General features: G+C 35.8%; 1 long non-coding RNA gene across 1 annotated transcript; it reads left to right on the forward strand.

Moving 5' to 3' along the window:
• Nucleotides 1–1,466: 1,466 nt before the first annotated feature.
• LOC139033964 (uncharacterized) lies at nt 1,467–6,566 on the forward strand. The gene is made up of 2 exons (XR_011486443.1): nt 1,467–4,371; nt 6,409–6,566. It is a non-coding gene; the product is annotated as an uncharacterized lncRNA (long non-coding RNA).
• The last annotated feature ends 455 nt before the right edge of the window (nt 6,567–7,021 follow it).

Below are 7,021 nucleotides of genomic sequence, written 5' to 3' on the forward strand. Positions count from 1 at the left end.
ACTATGAACAAACCATACTGGAAGAACCCAAATAAACCAGCCCAGATATTTAAGTGAAAGTTAAATATATTTTCATATGGTTTAGTAAATTCTTAAAATCTTTATTGCTATTATGAGAGTTTAAAATGTGTATTAACCAAATATGTATAGTTGTTATCATGCGAAAATCTGAATTATTGTAAAACTATTATATATTGTTAAAATTGTAATTCTGAATTGTATTTAAACATAATTCTTTCTGATATTGCTTTTATGTCACCCGTGATGAAAAGCGGACTATATATATATACACAAACATACAGATTTGAACTATTCCATTTAAAAGTTTTAATAGTTATTTTCTTTTGATTGGTCATTTCTGCTGGCTTTAACTCCACTGAACTTTGAAATATTTCTGTATATGCTATCAAATAAGAAAACACCCTGGAATATTTAGGAAGAAAATCCATTGAGAGACTTGTTTTCATCGAGCACTTTATCAGACTTTTGAGAAGGTACTGAAGACATTGAAAGAAGTCATTGACTTTCATGATCATCTCTTCTTTTTCACAAGAAGAAAACAAGGAAAAAGAAATTCTCTTCCTTCAATGAATCCCCAGTTTGGGGTCTGGGGCGCTTAGAGACGTTGTGCAATCCAATCTTGTGTTACATTTTTCTCCTGGCTCACTCACTCTTTTTGAGAAGGTTTATGGGCTATATGGCTGGTGAGACACGATCCCCTCCTAAGAAAATGTAGGTGCTCAGACAGGTAACCTCTGCTGCTACTGTTTTTATTTGTTTGTTTGTTTGTTTAATTTCTTTTAAAATTTGTTTTTGTTGTACTAGGATATTTTTTAATGTAATATATTGCAGGATTTATAACCAGGTACTGCTTTCTTTCTTTCTTTTTTTTTCCTTAAAAAACAAAACAAAACAAAATTTCATTTAAGATACATTTAGGCGCCTTTGAAGCTTGGATTTTGGACTGTTTCAGTAGTGGACAGAAATCTGCTGTTGGAATCTCCTAGTCTTCCAGGTTTAATTTGAAATGTTTTTAGTTTTGTTTTGGATTTTTGTGTGGTATTTTATTTCCTTTATACCAATTGCCCTTTTGCCATGCTGTTTTGGGGTGGCTGCCTAACTCTAGTGACAATTCTTTCTACATTAACGAAAATGTGGTGTTTTGAATTCCATAATGTTTTGCATTTTTAAAATTGTTTTTAAAGAAATATTCTAACTGCTTGCACTATTACTGTTCTTTGCCAGCCTTTTCAGGAGCCAAAAAAACAAAAACAAACAAACAAAAAAATACCCAGAGAAAAAGCTTTCCTTCTTCCCCCTTCCTGATGATGAGTGAGAAGTATTGAGAACTTTCGGGGTCAGTGCCCTTCTAAACTCCCCTTCCCCCAATAATGCAGCTGTAGAGTGAATGGTAAATGCAGCGGTTTGGATTCAGGCACAACCCCAGCCTGCTGGCAGGTAATTTGATTCTCCTTTTTTTTTTTTCCATCACAAGGCTAACCTTACTTTCTTTTTAAAAGTTCCTTTCTTTATGTACTTTGAAGGCACCCATGGGTTTGTAATTACTTTTGTTTCAAAAAACAATGTGTAAATTTGTCTAGCAGATAATTTGGTTATAGAAAAACCTTTGGGGGTAAAGTTTGAAGTAGTTGGGAAGAACTCAGAACTTTCTTGGGGGATTTGCTTTAGCCATTTAGATCTTTCCGTTTCTTGCATATATGTCTATGATTATTTCAGAGTGTGACTTTTTTGGCTTTGTTTTTGTTTTGGGTTTGTATGTTTCTTCCATTGTGCTACTCTGGCTTAAGCTTTTTCAGAGGTTGGTGTTCCGAATACACAGTGAGCTCACAGTATAAAGACATCAATTAGGAGTTGACAGGTATGGAAAACTAGAGTTTTGAAAAGGTAAAATTAGGTTCTAGGTTATATATATGGTAAAAACTCACCATAGCCTTCAGTTGACCTTAGTAGTGCTTCTCTTTCTCTGACTTCATTATAGAAGTAAAAGGTAATGAGACCAAGATAATAGATAGTGTTTATTTCAGGAGCAGCATGATTTCAGAAGAAATGATTTTAGTGTTTCTGAAACACTACTTCTCACAAAGAGATTGATGTCAGCAGACATCATAAAATAATAGTTTAAACATTCAAAAAGGTATAGGTTGAATAGATTGGAGGGCACTTTGAAGCACAAGATCTTGAAGCAATTTATTAATTCCATGAAGCAAAGTTATTGGTAGAAATAGGAATATAACTTAGCCATTTTAACAGCCTTCCTGTTAGTAAATATACTATCCCCTTCTCTGTCTATCCCAGTCCACCTACCCTTTTCCTTCTTTTTCCTGTCCTTCCTGAAGTTTTAGCTCTAATGTGAGTTTTGGGAGATAGTCCTCTTTCTGATACGTAGGATTTTAGTGGCAGAAGTCAGGACTTTTCAAAACTTCTCTTTGGATGTCCTATCCAAGCAGGCTGTAAGTCTGATAACCCTCTAGGTTAGTGAATAGGAAATCCTGGCTTGTAGTGTGGTTTCTACTGCTAAAGGCATATAATAAGTTACTAACTTGTTTTGTGCTTCAGTTCACTCCTGTGAGGTAGGGATAGTGATTCCTGTAATATCTTAAGATTTAAAATATTTATCTCTTGAACTGAAATTTACTAACCAAGGAATCCCACTGCACTCCTGTAGTAATTTATGATGTATACTAAATAGGCTTGAATGGAAAGACCTTGTTCTGTTGCTGATAAAAATAGCCAGCATTAGGGTGTATTCACTATGTGATTACTTGGAACGTGGAGGATGTGAACCTCCACTCCGCTGCCTTCCCCACTTCCCCCTCCCTGAAGATCACTTACATGTTAAGAATGATTACTTTCAGATTTCACCATATTCAAACTATATTAGATGGTCCTTACATAGCGTATATACCTGGCTGGTGTTGTGGGGTTCGGGAACATGAGGGGTGGGGTGAATTGTTGTTGTTTTAGGTTTCAGTCAGACAGCCATCCCTGTGCCCCAGTTCCCAGAAGCACAGCAGGCCTCTAGGAGCATCCGTGGGAACGGCGCAGTCCTGACATCAGCAACTCTCCTGCTCAGGCTCATCCCATATACAGAGGTCAAAGGGTGGGGCTTGAGATGGGGGAAGGAATGAAAAAGCAGAAACAATGTCACTGCAGTGCCACTGTTGACCAGCCTTTCTCTAGTGCTTATGTCAGTGTTTTCTTTATTTTTTTTAAGTTGACCAAAAAAGATTTTACTTTGGGAGTAAAGGTAGTGGGAGGGTGGACCAAAAACATGCCATTTTTACTAGTTCATTATTATCACTAGCTCATTCTTGCATATTGTTCTTTAGTAGCTAATAAAGAATAAGTGAAACCTAGACCTCAGTAATAAGGAGAATGTTAATACAAGTGAATCTCAGGATACTAAAAAAGAGAAAAAGCATTTTTGTGGTATTAATTTCCAGTTCTACAACAGTTATTACATTTGTCACTCTTGTCTCCCTTTTTTTGCCCTAATTCTTCTATGTATGTTTACAGTATGAGAAAATGTGCCTTTTTTTTTTTTTTTTTTTTTTTTGTGGTCAGTCCTTTTAAAAGGACCTAATGAAATTACTACTCTTTTGCAAAAAAAAAAAATATACCCATTGCTTATATGGGCATACAAATGCTACCCTATTTTAAATGTAGGTGGCGTATGTGTTCGTGTTTTAATGTATTCAGAGCCATTGGGCAATAAGCAGTCCAGAACATTGAAAACTCAAGCAGGTAAAGCACCTAACACCCTTAGTTTCTAGAATTACTTTTAAAAACTCCTTTATTGCTGCATCTTCCACGAGTCTTTTGGTAGTCTCTGAACTTAAAATTTGTAGGAGTTGTAGACTACCTAGTTAAAATGTTAAGTTATGCATTTATTATTTGTAGGGACAGGTGAAGAAGAAAAGTGTTAACAGACAAGAAATGGCTCCTTGAGATGGCAACTGCTGAGTGTCTGAATCTCTCCCCCCTCCCCCTTCCTCAGCTTAGCATGAACATTGATCATACCTGTTTTGATTTTCTGTGATTGGGATGTTTGTTGTTTTAACTTTTGGTGGGGAGGTTTCAGGGAAACAGGAATTTCATGCACATGTGAAAATATGAAATGTTAAACAAAGGAAGCTTTCTATTTAATGTGACTAGTAAGCGAGAACCTTTTCTATATACTCTCCTGCTGCAGCAGAGAAATAAACTGGTAGGTGGCAGCAGAAGAAAGAATTCTTCAGATTGATGGCTACTGGCAGTCTGCATAGAAGAAGAGAGAACGTGACATACCATGTCCAGCAACAGGGCAGAAATGGAAACAGGACTGCAGTTGCTGATCTTGACTTTAAAATGGTAAGTTAATTTCAAGAATGTGTTTTCAGTCTGATACCAGTGTTCCATAAATTACTGTGGTGCGTAATCATGAATGGCTATAAATTTTTGATGTAGAATGAATATGTCTTTAAATTAGGGGGAGAAAATAGCAATATGTAAAATTAGAGATTTCCAGTATATTGATACATGTAGATTTTTTTTTAATCTCAACTTTATTGAGGTATAAGTGACAGACAAAATCTTAAGAAAGTGTACAACGTGGTGATTTGATACTCATTGTGAAAAGATTTCCCCCCATCAAGTTACTGACATATTCCATATGGGGACTTTAATGATGGTAAAAATTTATGCTATATCATAGTAAATATCGCCTCCAATTTTTAGGGGGAACATTAGGGGGATAACTACAGAAGTATGTAATTTGACAAAGTTTGGGGCCGAAAATGATCTTCTTGCTATCTCTTTCCTTTCTAGTCCCATTTCCTTATCACTGTCTGCCCATCAGTCCCTTCTGCACATCTGCCTTCTCTCTTGCTTATTTGGCTCTGCCTTCCCTCTTTTTCTGGTTGTGCTTCCACTTTCCTGCCTTGGTATTTCTCTTACCTCTGTCTCTCAGTGCTTCTCTTTCTCACTCAGTCCCAGTGGATTTTACTTCATCTCCCTTCTGGCCTATGTTTGTTTCTATTCTGGGAAACAAAACAATCTGCAACAAAGATAGAACATTATATTCTAAACTTCTTTTTCTGACAGATTTCTAGGCTAGTAATGGGAGAAGTAGATCGTTAAGTAGATTGATTGTGTATATTTGGAATAAAGGATTTACAGTAATATGAAGCCGAAATTACTGATATCATCATTTAAATACATGCTGAATTTTCTTTTTTTTAAAAATGGTATAAAAATTCACCTATTAAAAATTGATTAATGCTAAACACAACTTTACATATATTAGAATGGAACATAAGAATACAATGGCTTCAGTTAATAAGATTACAATTTCTAAATTTTTAAAAGAGTTCTGTCACATTTTGGTTAGTATAAGGAAATGTCAGTGCTTTAGAGCTGAAAGAAAATGAACAGCTTGGATCTTAATCAGAGCCAAAATTTAATGCTCATTGAATAACTTACTGAAAATGTAGTTTGTAGCACTAGAGGAAGAACCTTTTAAGTTTAATTTTGTTTGTTCAGGCATTTTGTTACAGTAACTTTCTGTGATATTTTTTCTCCCCTTGGTGCTGACTAAAATAAAACACTGTTGTCTATATGATAGGATTGTTAGGGAGTAATATTACTGACACATTTTTTGTATAATTGTATTTTTTTAATTAATATAAAATTCAGTGTCTAAAATTAGGTTGATTTTTGTAAGATTGCACATATCTCTATAAAGTGAAGTCACTCAGTCATGTCCGACTCTTCACAATCTCATGGACTGTAGCCTATTAGGCTGATTTGTCCATGGAGTTTTCCAGGCAAGAGTACTGGAGTGTGTTGCCATTTCCTTCTCCAGGGGATCTTCCCAACCCAGGGATTGAACCCCAGTTCTCCCGCATTGCAGGCAGACTCTTTACCGTCTGAGCCACCAGGGAAACCCATATCTCTATAGTACAGTTTAAATCAGTCACTAGAAAAATATGCTTACTTGATGTCTAACTGAAATAAGTCACAAAACTCGAGGGATAAAAACAAAATTTTGGCTGTGGTGTTGGCAACATCTTGAAAAAAAACAGATAAAATAATGGACCTATAAATGAACTATTGATTCTAGAGAGAAAATTCCAGGAAATAAGAATAGTTTCTCCCGAAGAAGAGTCAAGTAAATTTGAGAAGTAAGGATGATATGCCTTAAACCTTTCGTCAGTTGAGATCACCAAGGTAAAGTGTGGTGATTACAAAAAGATATGGTTATGGTTTTGGGCAGCAGTCTAGACAATTTACTATTTTTTATTGTTACATTAGCTACTTTTCGTATCTTCTTTTCCTTTTTTCTCATCCTGTTTATTGGCACTGTTTAAATCTGGTTTTGAGTGAGTTGTATGTGTTTTTCCCCTCTAGGTTCTTTTGGTCTCACAGAATGGATGAAGATCGATCTTGACTGAATGTTTTTTCAAATGGAGGATAGAAGTAACACAAAACAAGGCAGCAGTAGCTCTCCAGTGTTTAATTCAATGTGCTTTCTTTCTAAAATAAAAACACCAGAAGTGGGAATGAAACAGCATGGGGTGTGATTCATTCTTCTGTCAGTTATCCCTGCCCACTACATTTTGTGTGAATTCACTTGAGTCCGTATTTCTAGGCTTGTTCCACATGGGTCATTCCTTGTTTCTTTTCTTCACTTTTTGCAAGCTGAAACTCCTTGGTTCTTGACAGACTGATCTCTGTATAATATATTCTGATATGATTATTCCTTTTGGCACAAAGATAGACACTAAAACCTGTATTATGTAGAATTTCTCCTACCCCTTTCATCTCAGTATATCTGTCCACGCTGAATAATTGTTGCCATGTTTTATCTCTGAAGAAGTTCAGCCTTTTCCCTGTCACTCTGACAAGGCTCTGGCACACACCTGTCATAGCACTGCTTACTATGTTTTAATCTTGTGACTGGAGACCATGTCTGACGTAGTTTATTTGAACTGTGGGGTATCTGATAACATACGTGTATATA

Source organism: Odocoileus virginianus, unplaced genomic scaffold (genome assembly GCF_023699985.2).
Source record: "Odocoileus virginianus isolate 20LAN1187 ecotype Illinois unplaced genomic scaffold, Ovbor_1.2 Unplaced_Contig_11, whole genome shotgun sequence".
In the NCBI taxonomy this organism is placed as follows: domain Eukaryota; kingdom Metazoa; phylum Chordata; class Mammalia; order Artiodactyla; family Cervidae; genus Odocoileus; species Odocoileus virginianus.